The sequence below is a fragment of the Fukomys damarensis genome, unplaced genomic scaffold (assembly GCF_012274545.1).
Source record: "Fukomys damarensis isolate Sample0158 unplaced genomic scaffold, DMR_v1.0_HiC HiC_scaffold_38, whole genome shotgun sequence".
Lineage (NCBI taxonomy): Eukaryota > Metazoa > Chordata > Mammalia > Rodentia > Bathyergidae > Fukomys > Fukomys damarensis.
In genome coordinates, this window is record NW_022900950.1 from 30,672,559 (window position 1) to 30,690,880 (window position 18,322).

Genomic DNA, 18,322 nt, shown 5'->3' on the forward strand with positions numbered 1-18,322 from the left:
CACACCCCACACACACACACACACACACACACACACACACACACACACACACACCCCTTCAGGCTCAGGCTCAGTCACAGCAACTGTGAGGTGTTTCCTGCAGAGCAGTGAAACCTGAAATATCCAGCTCTCTCTAAATGCTAGCAAACTCCATCATTAATCATGCTATGCCCTACAGCAAGTTGTGCAACAATGTGCTTTCCCCTCAGTTTATCTTATTTGGTAAAATACAGATACATTTTTAAGTATACATTTCAATGGCACTAAGCACAGTCACATTGTTGTGCACCATCACCACTATGCAATGGCCCCTCATTCCTTCCTCCTGCCAGCCCCTGAGAGGCACCATCCTCTATGAATCTGACTACTCTGAACTTTATATAAGTTAAATCAAACAGAATTTTTTTTGTGTGATGAGTTTATTTCACTTAAAATAATGTCCTCAAGATCCATCCATGTTGTAGTATGTGACAGAATTTCCCTCCTTTTAAACACTGCATAGTATTCCATTGCATTTGCAATCATATTTTGCTTATTCACGCATCTGTTGGTTGACACCTAGGTTGCCTTCACATTTTCACTTTTGTGAATAATGCTTCTAGGAGTGCAGGTGTACTAATACTTCTTTGAGACCCTGCTTGAAGTACTTTTGATTTATTCACAGAAGAGGGATTTCTGGGCCATATGTGACTACCACACTGCTTTCCATAGCAGCGCAGCATTTTACATTCTCACCAACACAGCACAGTGGCTCCATTTTCACTACATCCTCACTAGTACCTGCTATTTTCTCTTCTATAGCAGCAATCCCAGTGCGTGTGAGGTGGTGTTTCACTACAGTTTTGATTTGCACCTCACTGGTGCTTCATGATGCTGAGCATATTTTCATGTGCTTAGGGACCCTCTCTGTTTTTGGAGAAATGTCTATTTAAGTCCTTTGCCAATTTTCTAATTAAGTTTTCTGGGTTTTATGTTGTTGCTTCAGGCATTCTCTATATAGTCTAGTTATTCATTCCTTATCAGATATATAATTTATAAATAGTTTCTTCCAGGGAGTTGCCTCTTTGTTCTATTCATAGAGTCTTCTGATACCCAAAAGCTGTTAATTTTCATGAAGTTCAGTTTGTCTACTTTTTATTTTTATTGCCTGTGCTTCTACTGTCACATCCAAGAAATCACAGCCAAATCTCATATCCTGAACCTCTTGTCCTATCTATATTTTCTTTGAAGGATTTTCTAATATGAACTCTCATGCTTAGGTCTTTGATTCATTTTGAATTAATTTTTATTAATGGTGTTAGGTAAAGGTCCAACTTTATTGTTGGCATGTAGAGATCCAGTGTTCCCAGTACCATCTGTTGAAAGTACTGTCTTTCCCTACTAAATGGTCTTTGCACCCTTGTTAAATCATTGAACCATGCATGAGGGTTTATTTCTGGACTATTTTATTCCATTGGTCTGTTTGTCTTTTTATACCAATACCACACTGTTGTGATTGCCTTACCACTGTAGGAACCTCTGATATCAGGAAGTGTTGGTCTTTTAACTTTTTCAAGATTGCCTTGTCTGTGTTATATTTTAAACCTTAATTTCACCACCTGTAAAATGGCAATTATACTTGTACCTCTATTGCTGGAGAGAGACAGAGAGAGAGAGAGAGAGAGAGGAGCTGGATGAAGATATTTGAAACATTCTGTTCCTTGCCTATATTATTAAACAGTTAATATAAACGTATTAAAATTTTCATGAATATAAAGTAATATAAAAATTATTTAAGAATCATTGTGTTTTCCAAATTAACAACTGTGACGTATGCTTCATGGTGCCACACCTTCAGAAAGACTCAACCAGTCTCCTGGTATGTATGGGTCCTGTGTCATTGCGGTCGTCAAGACACATGATAATTGTGCCCTAGCATGAGACACTTAGTGTCTCTGGTTTGGGGAGGGTGTGTGTGTGTGTGTGTGTGTGTTAAATTAGCACATTAACTGCCTTGGGGTCTTTGAGGATAGAGGAGACAGAGTTAAGCTCAAACACTGGAATGCCTCAGCCTCGTGCCTCGCATGGGGTAAATGCTGAGTGGAGGCTCCCTGCCCATCACTCCCTTTCCTCTTCTCCTTCTCATCTCTGCTACAGATAGCTTGTTTCCTGGCTTTTCTCTTTATCCCATGAAAAATACACCTACCAAGGTCTCTGACCTCGGCATATGCTATTCCATTAAAGCAATAAGAATAACTGCCCCCAAACTATGACAAAATAATACAGCTCCTCCCTGGAGGGAGCACTGAGTCCATATGGGCTTCAGAAGCCAACCAGATGTCTCCAGCTTTGAGCAATGGCTCAGCCTGGTGCGGGGTAGGCACTGCTCTACCCCAGAGGTTCATGTGTGGAATTCCTCTGGCATGTATTCAGCAAGAACTGTTTGCTGAGGGTGTGCCACCTAGGTTTGTGCCCCCTAGAACTCCCTCTCTCATAGAAAGTCAGGTAAATACAAAAAAGTAATGAGTTTCAGGTAAGCAGCATAAAGCTGTGAGCCCAGTGGAGGGTCTAACATGAGGCTTGATCTGTTTCTTCTGCTTCTTTAAAAAAAAAAAAAAAAACAGAAACCGACAAACATGTCTGTGATGAAATCCAAGTAATCAAGCAACCCACAAGTTTGCCAGGAACAAGGTTACTGTGTGACAACCCCAGCTTGAGATGCTGGCTATTTGGGAAACCACAAAGGGCGCACATATGGTCAGCTGTGCCGTGACTCCAGGAGATGTGTTTCCAGACAGTGTCTGCTACCCAGACATTCAACAGGGAAAACCACACCCTAATACACCAGTGAGAATTTCAGATTAAGGCTTCAAGCTCAAGGCCCTTCATATTTCCTCTTCATTTCTTTCACCTAAGTCTTCATCTCTATGAAATAGTACACAGTTGCTGTTCTTGGAAACAAATCTCCTAATTCTGACACAAAAGGGCATGTTTTCTGTCTTGCTTCATTTCAAAGGTGAATTCAATAAACATCAGTGGTAAATGCAACCTGCACAGGAATAATGCTCCCCAGAGCCCCTTCTAATTATTGGCTGTTAAATTTTGGGCCCAACCTTGAAAGAATGAACAAAGCTGTTCTATTAAATTAATGCAAACGCTCTCCTAAGGATGAGATGGTTAACAGATTACCTTCTATAATACTCCAAAACACAAGACATTTTTAAAAAAATAGCTTCAGTTGCATTTTTAAAAATAACTTAAAAATTTAAAAGACTATGATGACAGATTTCCACACCATAGAGATTTTTTTCTGCTGCTGCTTGGAGCCTGATGTCCTCTTTTATCTTCAGTGTGGTAGGGTCATTGTTCCTGGGAGGGTGACTTTACGTGCTTCCAGAGCCAGAACTTTTCCACAAAGGAGGCTGGAAAACAGAAAGGCAGGGAAAAGTTCATTTAAAAAGAACTGCCTGGAAGCATTTATTAAAACCAAGAGTTCTTATTATTTTAAATTTGAGGGAGGAAAAGATATTTACAGTCCCATTGAGTCCTCTATTTTTCATAAGTGCCTCAAAATATAATTCCGATGTCTCAAATATATTGGTGTGTCAAAAATTCTCAAAGATGTGACATTTTACTTACCAAACAGAACATGATGTCTATAAATTATCCAAAAAATTTTAAGAGAAATGAATACTATGTGCTTACAGCAAAGTGGGAAAACCAAAATGTACTGAATTGATTATAAAACACACCGTCACACATACAGCCCACACTCCACTGCCACTTAAAAGACACTAAAATGGAAACAAAGTCTTTGTAAATAGGGAGGGGTGATGGGTGGGATTGAAGGGAGGGCAGGGGAATGGGGAAAAAAATAAGAACCAAGATATAGCATGTAAAGGTACAAATTCCCAATGATGAATGTTTTCACATTGTATACCTAAAATGTATCAATATACTTTTTAAAAAGATGCTTATTATTTATTCCTAGCCAGACTGCAATTTTACATACTTGGTCACAGCTCTGAATGATGGTGAAATAACTCCATTAAATTTTGGAAAGCTTGTAGAAGTCTATGAAAGTGATAGAATGCGAAGTCCAACTCTGGTCTTTGCTATTCCCATGGCAGCTTCCACCCAAAGAAGCTCCACATGTGGTTCATCTAACCACACCAGCACATGTGGACAATGAGTCTTGTCTCTGCGGCTGAGGGGAACTATGAGCTGTACAGCCACAAGGAACATAAACTAATCCAAGAATCTGGATCATTCTGCCTTTGAGAAGATGGCCAGTCCCCTTCTTGTCCCTGATTACTTCTCTCAGATCCTAAGTTACTGAGTCTGAGTCCAAGTCCCTGCTGAGATAAAAAGAATGACAGAGATGCATGGGAGTTGGCATGTAAGATGGGGGATTTTAGGCATCAGGTTTACTGGATTGAGGGTGACCTAAAGCAGTAGTAAAGCATTATTTTGGGTGTGTGTGTACAAGGCATTCCTGGAGCGCATTATCATATGAATCTGAGTGAGTGGGGTGAAGGGCCCACCACCCAATCAGTGGAGACCTGGATAAAACAAAAACAGAAAAAGAAATTTGCTCACTCTCTCCTGGATCTGGTATCATGCTCTTCTTCAAGTCTTGCACATCAGAACTCCGGGGTCAATAGCACTGGGACTCCTGGACTTAGGCCAGTGGAGCTCCAGCTTCTCAGACTTTCAGCCTGGAACAGAGAATTACTCCTTTGGCTTCCTGGTTCCAAAGCGTTTCAACTTGAACTGAGTCATGCTACTGGCATCAAAGGGTCTCAGCATGTAGATGGCCTGTCCCAGGGCTTCTCAGCCTTCATCACATGACCTAATTCATTGCTGGTATAACTAGTTGAGATGAGCACCTGATCCACAGTGACTCGTGTCCTTAAAGGAAGGGGAAGTTTAGAAACGCACAGAGGGAGTCACCAGGAGAAGAACATGTGAACATTAGGATGTCCATCTCCAGACCAAGGAGAGAGGCCTGAAGCAGACCCTCACCTCACAGCTCTTCCTCCAAAGGAACCAAACCTGCCAGCACCATAATCCCAGCCTTCCAGTCTCTGCAACTGTAATAAAGATCTCTTGTTCACCACCCAGTCTGTCATCATATAGGACGCTCCTCTGAAGTAGTAAATCAGATTGTGATTGGAACAATAAAGTGTAACCAGGAAAGAGAAAGAGAATAGTGTGTGCTCAAATGAAGATGAGGAGTCTGAGTTATTCAAGCATCATAGGTATGCTAAGGACATTGGATTTTAGTCTATGGTCAAACCCAGGAAGTGGCATGATCAAGATTGTCTTTGGTATTTAGAACTCAGGAAAAGATGATAGAGACCTTGCTTGCTTCTTTAAGCAGAAAGGAACCTAATACAGGCAATTACCTGCTTACAAATTGTTGAATTGCCCGGAGCAGCAGGAGTGGACTGGGCTTCAAGGGCAGGCTCCTGGAACATCACCACAGAGCTCATCTTCCAAGGGAGCCATCATTACTGCTGGGGTTAGAACATACCATGGAGGCAACAATTTGGCATCTAAAGGCTATAGCCATAACTGTAGCTACAGAGCCCACTCCACCTGCTAGATGGACTCCTGTAGGCACACACAACTGATGGGCCCACACCTGCTAGATGCACATCTGATAAAGTCACATTGCTAGATACACACAACAGCAAGAAGTGATACCTGTGCCAGAATCTCTCTCCTTTTCTATTTCATTCTCCCTCCCCTCCCCCTTCGCCTTCCCTCTCCCTCTTCCCTTCCCTCTCCCCCACCCCACCCATTTTGCAGTAATTTACATCTGATTTTGCAGGGCCTACATGAAACCCAAGTTGCCTGGAGTCTAGGAAACTCAGGCTTTGGTTATCTAGCTTCTGTACCTTTCTCTTCTGCAGAGGCTGGAAAGCAGAAGGCTGGATTTCCAACCAAGAAAAGGTTGGGATCGATGTTGAATATGCCAAAGTACTGCATTCCCTTGGAAAGATCACTCAGGTTACTGGGTGGAAAATGGATCAAGGGAGGCAGAGGAAGAGGAAGGAGACTAAGTAAAAGACAGTAGTGATAGTCCAGAGAAGAGACAATGCCAGATTAGGCCAGCAGAGTAGAGACACCAGGAGGCCTAGTTCCTGCCTTCCTCTCCAGTCTCATCTTCCTCTTCTCAGTGAGCTCTCTGCACTGGCCATCTCCCCCCTCTTCTGTTATTTGAATAGCACAAATTTCTTCCCACCCATGGGCCTTTGCCCAGATTATTTTCTCCACTTGGGATGCACTTTCTTGAGATTAATTACTCTTACCAAATCCCAAATTAAACATTGCATTCTCAGAGAGGCCTCCTCTGACCATTAAAGTGACCTCTAGCCAATCCACTAATGAGATTGCCTATGTTTTTAAGAGCAGTGATAACACAGTGAAATTTTCTTGTTTGTTTGCCCTCCAAGCAGAAACCTCATATGCTTGTTCCTGTTTATGTCTTCTGAGCTTAGGAGAGTACCTGGCATACAGCAGACACTCGGTAAATATTCACAGAAGGCGCTAAGATGTGGGAGGGCACAGATGTGCCAGAGGTGACATTTGAGTTAGCTGGCTGGAAACCTATGTAGATGATGATGCCACAGAGATTTGAGGAAGTTTGGGGGTGTTACACAGAGTTTGGGAAGGAGAGGAATAAGGAATTCAAGTTTTTGACACATCTAAAATGTCCACATGGCAGCCAGAATGATGGAGCCCTGAGAGGTCCCATCCTACTCCCGAGGACCTGTGAATATGTTGCCTTATATGGCAGAGGGGACTTGGCTGACATGAGCAAATGAAGACCTGAGAGATGGGGATCATCCAGGTGAACTCTATACAATCACAAGATCTTCATCAGAGGGAGCCAGGAAACTCAAAGAGAGGAGGTACACAGGAAGCGGAAACTGGAATAATGTGAGGAAGGACCCAGCAGTCAGTGGATGGAGGTCCTTCCGAAAATGAAAAACATTTTAGATTCTCCCCCATAGAGCCTCCAAAGGAACTGGCCCTGCCAAAACAATAACTTTGGGGCTTCTGGCCTCCATAACTATACAATAATAATGTAATGGTTGTATTTATATGGGCATGTGTGTATGTGGGGGGTACTAGGGAGTGAACCCAGAGCCTTCTCACTGCCCAGCCCTTTTTAAATTATTTTTTATTAAGTGACAGGGTCTCTAATGTATGCCACTAAGTTTGTGAACTTTTGTTACAGTGTGGACAGGAAACTAATATAGCCCATATTTCACGTGGAGATGTCATGTAGACAGTAAACAAGTGTCTGTATCTCTAATTATTTGTTAGGAGTAGAATAATCAAAGGAAAGACCTTTTAAGACCTCACATATATCATTAACTTTCTTTACAATCACACTGCCAATTAGCTCTGTTGTGAAATGTATGCAAGAGAACCAGCTCACCATACCTATATCATGATTAATTATTTGCACATTTTATGTCTTCAGATTTGACAGTCAAATAATGTTCATTGCTCTGCTTGCCTTTCTTTACTATTGAGATAAAATCTTACTCAGATTTTTATTCACAGAGTGTCATTTCCTCCTTTGCAAATTATCTATTTCATCTTGTATCAGTTAGGATGACTTCATTCCAAGTAACTGAAAGTGGCTTAAATAAAAAGTATGTTAATAAATCTCATGTCACCAACAGTCTGGAAGTAGGTCCTTTGAGGCTTAGTTCAGAGCACCCATGGCTTGTCTCCAGTCAATTTCTTCATGAATTTTTTTTGTGTGTGTCACCTTCATGATCACAGCCTGCTATAGCCTCTGAGCACTGGAACCTCATATAGTCCTCCACAAAAGCAGGAGGGAAAGAGGGAGGGGCTTTTTCCAGACTCCACTCTATCCTGTGTTAGTGGACAGAGCTGTCATGCACGCCTGCTCATATGGGGTGCATGTCTGTACGGTAGCTGCAAGGGAGGCTGGAAGGGTGAGCTCCTGGACCTTCTCTGCCTGTTTTGGGAAAAGCCTTTCCCAGCCAGGGAGGGGAGTTCCCACACATGCCAGACACAAGCCCTGTTCTGGCTTGGGCAGAACATATACTAGACACAAGCCCTGCCACAGTCTTAGCATTTTTCTTATCTATTTGCATGAGCTTTAGAGGAAAAATAGCAACACTTTCTCTGTTACTGTGTGGCAAGTATTGCTCCATAGTGTGCTTTTTTATTTTGCTTATGATTGCTTTCATCTTTCAAGCTTCTAAGGAATGATTCATAAGACAGCAATGAACCTTTTGGAGCTTTCAATGATACCAACATCTCACTGCAGCACGTGTGCCATAGATTTACCACCACCACTTCACGATGTTGAAATAAGATTGAGGGCCCACCTTCTCCTCTCAGAAATCATAAAGAATTCATCCCAACTGACCAGCAGTACAGAGACCTACTGTACATGACACTGCATGTGCTATAGTCTACTCTACTCTCCTATACGGTGGAATACAACCCTATGATAACAGTATTCACTCTTCAGGTTCTCAGGGGGCCTGAACTCAGAAGACTACAGCTCAGCTCTCAAGAGAGAGAGAAAAGGGGTGCTGAAATGGTCATTGCCTGCAGAAAAAGAGATGAAGTAACAGAAGATAGGGTGCTCATCCCTTCTGCTATCTTCCCTGCACCCCACTGGCAGTAACTCTGGCCCACAGATATGGCATACATACTTCAAATGCATTGATTCTGACTCATAAACATCTAAGGATCTTTCACATACACCCAGCACCTTCAATGTTTGGAAGTTGGTTGGTGATGGGGGTTCATACCATTTACTTTGAGGTCTCTCAAGCACATCACTTTTATAAGGCAGGTCTATTATGGCACCTTTGCTAATACAACAAAATCTCACTATCAAACACATATGTCAATCTTTCAGGTCTCCTATGGAGCTGCTCTCTGGCTATCATGCCTTCAGGGAGGCTATCATAGCTACAGATAAGCTATTATGGCCCACCCCACATCTAATCTCCACCCCAAGCCCACTCCCTTTCAGAACAGCTCCAGAAAAGAAACCCAAGGTTTGATGTCCATTCCTGCTCCCTGGTCCTCCAGTGGCACACAGATGCTTCCCTCTTTGCATCAGTCATGATTGGGCTGTCTAAACTTCAAATGTTTGTTATTGCAGAATATTGGATGCCTGCCCAATTGATCTCAGATTTCAAATCAGAAATCATTTTAAATTCCTCCACTTCTAAATATATGATTTATCAGGTCCATTGACATGGGTGGTTGTAAATTTTTACTTTTTATCTTTAAACTGCTACCTAAAACCAAAAAATGCATATATTAATGAGGTGTGATGTTATATTTCAGTACATTTATACTTTGCATAATCTTTACATCAGATTAAACACATTTATTTCCTCAAACATTTGTCATTTCTTCATGGTGAAAACTTTCAAAAATCTTTTTTCCTAGCTTTTTAAAATGTACAGTATATCCTTGTTGTCTATATTCACCCTACTATATAGTAGCACACAGAATTTCTTGCTCCTTTCTAACTGTAGCTCAGTACCCACGATCAGCATTACCCCATGGTGGTGACAATGTTTTAAGGGATGCTTACAAAGAACATATTTGAGGCCCCTAAACAGAAACTTTGACATGTAAAAGTTGCTTGTTATTATGGAGGGGTTGGGTACAGCTAGGTCTTCCATTAATTTTTGTGACTGTTTAACAATAACCAAGCAGAAGATCAATGAGTTTAACACTGTTATTTAGAAGGACACACCTCAGAGATAACTCCAACCCTTTACTTTAAGCAGCTCCCCTAAGCTCTCAGTCCAAAGACTCAGTGGTCTAATGGCCCCTACTAAATGGATGTTCTGAGGCTGCCACCCCAGCATGTCCCATCACAATAAGCAGCCACCATTAAGGCTGTGGTTTGAATGTGCTGCCCAAAGCTCATGCACTGGAAACTGGGTCCCCAGTGTGACAGAACTGGGAAGTGCAGCCTGATGGAGGTGTTGATGTCCTAAAGACTCCATCTTCATCAATGGCTTGAGCCTGCAGGTTCGATCTCTCGCTCTCTTTCATCCTTTCACCTTCCGTCATGGGATGATGCAGCACAAAAATCTTCATCAGATGCCAGTCCCTTGATCTTGGACTTCCATCTCCAGAACTATGAGAGATAAATATTTCTTCTTTATAAATGACTCAATCTTAGGTGCTTTGCTATAGCAGCACAATTTGGCAGACTAAGGCATTTACCAAAACCCACTTTCTCCCTCTCACTCCACCTTTTAATCAAACCAGTCACCAAACTTTGACCATTGCATCTCTCAATGCCCCTGAGGTCTGTCCCCTTCATTTCATCCTCACTGATCTTGCCCTACTTCTGTCTTTCTTCTTGTGTCACTGAAATTTCTACAAAGGGCCCTGTCTCTGTCATTTGTCTGTTCCCCCGGCTCCTGTAGACATATTGTGCTGCACCATAAATCAGTTTCATATCCTCAACAGGCCCTCAGCACCTCTAGGATGAAAGGCTGCCTCCACAGTATGTCCTAGCAGCCTCTGCCCACTCTCCTGCTCCAGCCCATCCCATGCTCCAGGCACACCAGCAGCTCATCGAATATGCAAGATTCCCTCCAAAGTTTCCACCATCCAGTTGCTCCCTCTGCCTGTATTTTGAAGCAGATTTTATTATTATCCAAGTGTAGTGAGGAGACGATGCCACTGGAAAGATACTGTTACCCACAGTTCTCAAGAGAAGGGGCCACATCAAACTGTGCAGGGCCATGAGAAAAGCAACAGAGTTGGTCAGGGGGTAGAAAGAGAGAGGGGAGAGCATGGGCTAGATCTTTTACTATGCAAGAAGGAACAAGTGAGGCAGGACAAGCAGGCTCAGGATTGGTTGATTTGATTTATTTTGAGTGTTGTACTGATTCTAGAGTACATAAGGCAGCTGGCTGGGGACTGGAGTGTGAGTGCATGAGTGTTATGGCAAGTGATTTGCGCTCCCCGGGCATTGGCTAGTGGGCAGCCCCTCCCTGAGCAGCAAGGCCCAGATGTCAGAGCATCAATATAGAGGCTAGGAAAATGTGGGTAATGAAGCCTGAAGCATCCCTCCTTTCTCTGTGGGATGAGTAGGGGGTGGCATGGCGTGAGGCAGGGCTCTGGCAGCTCCCATGTTAGGCCAGTCAGTGATTTTCTCTCAGCTTCAGTTCCTCAACAACAGAAGAGGTTGCCTGGCCCACAGCTGGCACTAAGTGGGTGTTGGTTTCCTCACTTGCACTCATGTTCTTCTGAGATACAACTCAGCTCTTCCTTCTCTGGGATATCTTTCTACCCTCATGTCCTGCCTTTGCCTCTACAACAACACCTACCATATTGGATTGGTAATGTTTGTCTGTCTCTGTGTTCCTCATCCACTGGACAGGGAGCTACGTGAGGGCAGAAGCTCCCTGTTAAAGGGTATTTCTCAGCAAACATTTGCCAAGTAAGTTAATTAATCATAGCTTTGTCATTTCCACTGAACCCCAAAGGAATGTACCATTTGGCCTCTCTGAAGATTGGTACTTCCTCATTCTGGGGCCTCTCTCCATGCCTTAGCACATCTGTACCTCTGCCAGGCAGTCACCGGCTGCACTGGTGCATCTGAGCCAGGGAAATGATTTCCCAAATGCATTCCAGCACCCCAGCGTGCTCCATATGTCTCCATGGTGTTCCTCCTAATGAGGAGAGCTGCCTGGGCCACCACCACTGGGAAACAGGACTCTTCTTGGCTCAGGCCTGGTCAGCTGGCTCCCACATCCACCCCAGGGATGCCGCTCCCAGCAACGACGGACACTCATCCCAGGTTGAAGCCAGCCTGGCTTTACTGAAAGCCTCAGTAAGACAAATGGATGGCACAGCATCTACCAAGGGAGAAATCTCCTACTTTAAGTCATTTCTTAAAGGAAAGTGCCACTGAATGCACTTAAGTGTTCATCTCCCCTGGTAGATGACTCTGGCTTTTCCTTGTTGTGTTTTATTGCCATTTCACTTCTTTTTTTTTTTTCTTTCCAGTTTTTACTTCTAATACATTCTTGCAGTACATAATGATTACATCCCTCATGGGGATTGATACATGTATTAACACATCTCAATCCACCTGCTTCTGCCATGACAGCAGCCAGAGCCTGGGTTGCTTCGAGTGGCATTCACAGCTGGGCTCCAGCTCAGAGAGAATGCTGAGGAAGCACTTCTGGCTTCAAGAACTCATATCGGAGGATCTTCCCTATGCCAAAACATTTCTTCCTCAGTTGTTGGGTGACTTGTGACATTTGTTCCCGAGAATGAGAGGACGAGAGAGGGGGTGGGCAGGGAAGAGCCTCTGCAGCTGCTTCTGAGCCATGAGCTTCCCAGGAGGGGGTGGTGGGGTGGGATGGGAGAAGACTTTTGCCCTGCTAGCAGGCTCCTAATTCCCTAATCCCACACTGGGCTTCTTGCCATGGCAGTGCCTGGAACACCCATGGGGGAGGATTCAGCAGAAAGAAACAGATCAGCAAAGCAATAGTCACTCTTTTCAAAAAACACTCATTTAGCTAGCTGTTTGCTTGTGCCAGACAGCAGATAGATGTGGAGGGTACAGAGAGCCAAAACAGATTTTCCTCAGGGCTCTTGGGTGCTATCTGAAGAATCCAATAAGAAAAGATGCAGACAAAATGGGGCACAGTACCTAGTTAACCTGGAGTTAAACCTGGAAGCAGTCTGGGAGCTTCCTGATGGACATGACGCCTTCACTGAGTCTGGAAGGAGGTACATGTTAGCCACATGGTGCAATGGGAAGAGAAGAGAGACACACACTCCAAAAGGATAAGCAAGCCCAAAGGGGCCTTGCATGGTCAGAAAGCATCAAGTCAAATGTTCACATACTTCAGCCTGTGGATCCAAATGGTCACATTACTTATATTAATATGTTCTCTGATGCAAGAAACAGAATATCCTACTAAACATTGCTCAAGCCCATGTTTCTCTAATTCAATTGTGCCCAAATCACCTGGCGACCTTACCAAAATGAGGACTTTAATTGGAAACATCAAAAGTAGCCCAAGATTCTGCATAAACTTGTTAGGGATATAGAATCTAACTGATAACATAGTGGGTCAATGCAATTGCCAGTACAATGTGTAGACACACTTTGGGTAGCAAGGATTAAATATCAAGGAGAAGTTTTGTTTCACACAGCAAGGTGCCTGAACCAAGCTTGTCCATGGCAGGTTCAGTGGCTCAACAATGTCACCAAGGGCTCAGGCTCTTCTGTCTTTCTCTTCTGCCATCCTCACAGCTCACATAATTTCCTTACAAACAAAAGATGGCCACCCCAGCTCTGGACATCCCAGAGTCCACTGCAAAACCACACACAGGAAAACAGGTGCTTCTCAATAGGTTCTCTTTCCATTAAGGACAAAACTTTTTCTCAGAAGTCCCCTGTATTAAGGTTATCTAAAAACTGAACCACTAAATATAGAGAGATTTACTCAAAGGAATTGGCTCACATGATTCTGGAAGCTGACAGCTCCCAAGATCAGTAGATAAGTTGGCAAGCCAGAGAACCAGGAAAGCAGATAGTGTAATTATGCCAGGTTCAAGATCCAGAGAAGAGCTAATGTTTCAGTTCAAGCCCAAATTCAGGAGAAAACCTCAGTACCCCATTTGAAGGCCATTGGGTAGAAAAAAATCCTCTTACCCTAGAGAAAGTTGGCCCTGTTCTTGTCAGGTCATCAACTGATTAGTCTTACCAGTCTTACCAGTATTTGAGGGGTGGAAATCTGCACTACTCAATTTACTGATTGAAATGTTATCTTCACAGACCTATCCAGAATGACAGAAATTATATTTGGCCAAATATCTTGGCACCCTGTATCCCAGTCAAGTAGATACCTAAAATTAACCATCACATTCCTTGACTTGCTGCCCCTGTTTTATTGACCAGATCTGGGAAATGTTTTCCCTACCCCAAAACAACTGTTGACAAAGGAAATGGGTATTTTGATGCCTCAAGCAATCATCCCTCAGTGTAAATACAACCTCAGTGTGCACACTACTATTGGTGTTGGATCAAATAAAACAGTTTGGTTGTTTTTTTTTTTAATAAGGAAGAACAATAGTGGCTATTAGGCATGCAGCCAATAGTGCTAAGGAATTAAGATGTACCCAACTGTGGTTCCTAGCCGCCATCTCCACCACTATGGCTCCTTCTTCATCCCATTAATTTGGGGCAGTCCTCCAGCGGTGTCATTTGTTCCCTTATGTGCCATAGCGCCACCCATTACTTCTTCCCTCCATGACCCCCAACTCTACTATTCATCCTCCAAAAGCTCTAAGTTGTGGCGCTCTGTCAATGGACCTTGGACTTCACAGTGACCTTGAGCAGTGAGAATGAGAACAACTTCCATGTCGTTTGCTTGGATGGAAATTCAGGGATTCCGGGGTTTAACTCATAGGTCAGCATCCCCAGTCATTTCCTCCCACTCGTATATCCTGGGGACTGGATGAGACCAGGCTGAATCAGTAGCATTCTAAAAATGCTACTCTCTTCCATCTCCATTCCTTACTCTTTTACTGACCCCTTGATAAATTCTCTCAAATTCATCAGAGCCCTTCCTATCATGACTCCCATCTGTCAGTCCACAGTCCATACCCTGGTCTCAGCCTCACAGCTAACTGTTCCTGAATGTGTGTGGAGCTCAATTTTGGATAGACTTTGAGTGTTTTCCACAGGGAGTCTCTCTTCCCTCACTTAAATAAATAGCCACAATTAGACACTTGGCAGGAGAAAGATAATACTCATTCCTCGGGACAGACATCTAAGTTTAGTTGTCTCAACTGGTATGTTCAGTTATATGTCGTATTTTTTTAGTATGAGTAAAGGTAGCGTGAGGACTACATAAGAGAATGAAGTTGAAGTGGTATGTGGGGCCTGTTTATTCATTCACTCAGTCATTCAACAAATATTTATCAAGTCTCAACTATATGCTAGGCACTTTGCGGAACATTGCGAATATAACAAGATAGTCATGTTCTCTACACTCATGAAGTTTACTATACAGATAATCACAGAGTGGTCCTAGATAGTCCAGCATTACTCTGATGCTAAAAGCAAAGAAATTACAAGAAAGCTACAACCAGACTATAAAATTTTAACAGGGCCAGGGATTTAGCTCAGTGGTGCTGTGCCTGCTTCACAAGTGCAAGGGCCTAAGTTTGATCTCAGGTACCAGAAAAATAATTTTTTTTAAATAAAAAGGATAAGTAAATACAATACTGCAGTACATTAAATGTATCATGTCCTAATTGATTTATTTCAGGAATAAAAGTTATTTTAACATGAAAATCAATTTGATTTACTATACTAAAAGAATAAATGACAAAAATGATTTGTTCATCTCAATAAATTCATAAATTTTCATAATAAAATCCATTTATCATAAAAATTCTCCACAAAATAGGAGTAGAAGAGGACCTCCTTATGATATCTGGTGTTCACAAAAAGAACATAAAGCAATATTGTATCATAATTAAGGATAAAAATCTGAATATTAAACATTGAACTGGAGCTTCTAGCCCAGGCAATAAGACCAGGGAAATAAATTAAATGCATGCTAATTAGAAAGGAAGAAAACATTTTTTATTTTTTATAGGCAACATAATCAATATACTATGAAATAACTTTTTAAAAACTATTAGAAATAACAAATTTAATGGGGCTGCAGGGTACATATTAAAAATTAATTGCATTTCTCTGTTTTAGCAACAATCCAAAAATGAAATTAAGAAAAACATTTCATTCAAAATAACAACTAAAAATAAGAAAGAGGAACACATTTTAGAAAGACATCCAAGACCTGTGTGTTGCAAAACCAGTTTTTGTGGGTCAGGAGACTGAGTATTGTGTAGCTAAATCTTCTGCTCGAGTCTTGAGGGCTGTAATCAAAGTGTCAGCTGCAGCACTGGTCTGATCTGATGCTTGCAGACTCCTCACAAGCTCATTCAGGCTGTTGGCAGAGTTCAGTTCCCTGTGGCTGAAAAACTTATGGGGAAATCTCATATACCAGGAAGCTAATATTACAGTGTTTCTATGGTACCCAATTAAACTGGCCCACTTACGATACTTAAGATAATACGTCTTTTTATTCATTCAAAAATCAACTGATTAGTAACCCAATTGCAGGAGTGAAATCCCATTATGTCAGAAGTCCTCAAGTTCTCAAGGGAAAACACTGTACAAGCCGTGTCTTTTGGGAAGTGAGAATTCTGGAAGCCATCTTAGAACTCTGCCAATCATAACCTGTATACTGATGACTACAAAATGTTACTGTGAGAAATTAAAGACCTAAATGAATGGAAAGATACACCATGGTCATGGTCCGGAAAACTAAATACTTATATGTTATCAATTCTTTTCAAGTTAATTTCATAATTCAAAGTCATCAAAATCAAATTCCAGCAGGCTCTTCTATAGACATTGACAAGTTTATTCTAAAATTTATATGGAAAGAACCTAGAACAGCCAAAATATCTGTATTTATCACCTGTCGTTTTCTATGACAACTTAAAAGAGAAAAGTTTTGTTTTGGGTCACAATTTCAGAGGTACCCCTGCTTTTAGGCCTGTGGGGAGGCAGAGACATCATGGCGGAGGGTGTGGTGGAGCAGTTTCCATGGCAGCCAAGAAGGGGGAGCACTCTTCCTCTTCCTTTTGTTTGTCCTATCAGGGTCCCCAATCTAGTGGATTGCGCCACCCACATTCAAGGTGAGTTTCCTCACTGAGTTTGCTGTCCTATATGTTAACTGACCCCAGAAAACCCCTCAGAGACACACCAGGAGCATGCTTTACTAATTTTCTAGGTGTTCTTCAATCCAATCAATTCGACAATCAAAATTAACCATCACAACATCTTTGAAAAGGATCAGTATTGGAGGACTGACACTTGTTAAAATCAACCTTTTATATGGCTATAGTTATCATGTAAACATGGCGTCAGCATCAGCGGACCCTTAATTTACAAACTCAATTCATTCCCGGGGGCTGGTTGTAACTCAAATGATCAATTGCCCTCAAGTTTCCCTCCTAAATAATTTTAAACCACACTTTCTTCCAGGCTGATCTCAGTGTCATTAGAGAGATGGTGGAAGCGGATTTCTCCATTAACCCCACACAGGAAAGGATGTTGTAATACTGCTTTCAGAACCATTTAAGGGTTAAATCTATTTCTGAGACCATCTGTAAAAACAAGCAGGTGGCATTTGGGTTGTAACTCAAGACTAGTTCATAAATTAAAACTAAGCTTCTGGTCATAACCCAAGTTGTTCATATGTCAGGCTGGTCATACAGTGAGGGTCCACTGTAGACGCAGATAAATCAAACAGGATAGTTCAGAAATACAGCCACAAACACAGAGAAAAGTGATTCTCCACAAAGGTGCAAAAGCAGCTTCCTGAAAAATAATAATCTTTTCAATAAATGGTATTGGTCATACAGGGGTAAAAATTTTGGGGGGGGTAAAAAATTTTTCAAACTTTGATCCAAATTTCATACCATATACAAAAATAAACTCAAAATAAATAATAGACCTAGGCATAAAACCAAATACTATAAATTTTCTACAAGAAAACAAAGGAGATTTTTTTTTGCTGATATGACAGGCAAAGCTATCTTAAAATTAACAAAGACAGCATGATCCATAAAAGAAAAGGGGATAAATTAGGCTTTGTCAAAATTCAAACTGCTTTTTGGAAAATATTAAGAAAAGAAAAAAGAAAAATCACAGGTTGGGAGAAAACATACAAAAATAATATGCCCGATAAAGAATTTTGTATCCAGAATATATATTTTAAAACCTTTCAAAATTCAATAATGATGAAAACAAACAATATACCTATTTCAGAGGGGCAAAAGATTTGGACACTCTCCACAAGGAAGATGCACAGGTGGCCAATAAGCACATGAAACCATGCTCAATGCTATACATCACTACAAGAAATGCAAATCGAACCTACAAACACCACTGCACATCTATTAGAATGGCCAAAATTTTTAAATTTGAGTATACCAAGTATGGTGAGCATATAGAACAAGTGAAACTCTCATTCACTGCCAATGGGGATGGAAAATAACACAACCACTTTGGAAGTTTCTTAAAAAGCTAAACATAAACCGGGTGTGGTGGCGCACACCTATAATCCCAGCACTCAGGAGGCTGAGGCAGGAGGATCACTGTGAGTTCAAGACCAGCCTGGGCTACATAGTGAGTTCCAGATCGGTCTCCACTACATCAACTACATAGTGAGACCCTGTCTCAAAAACTTAAAAA

At 41.9% G+C, this 18,322-nt stretch overlaps 1 long non-coding RNA gene across 1 annotated transcript; it reads right to left on the minus strand.

Annotated features, from left to right (window-relative positions):
* Nucleotides 1-3,317: 3,317 nt before the first annotated feature.
* On the minus strand, nt 3,318-5,427 carry LOC104862112. The gene is made up of 3 exons (XR_780196.2): nt 5,388-5,427; nt 4,579-4,697; nt 3,318-3,401 (listed from the first exon to the last, which is right to left on the minus strand). It is a non-coding gene; the product is annotated as an uncharacterized LOC104862112 (long non-coding RNA).
* Nucleotides 5,428-18,322: the final 12,895 nt, after the last annotated feature.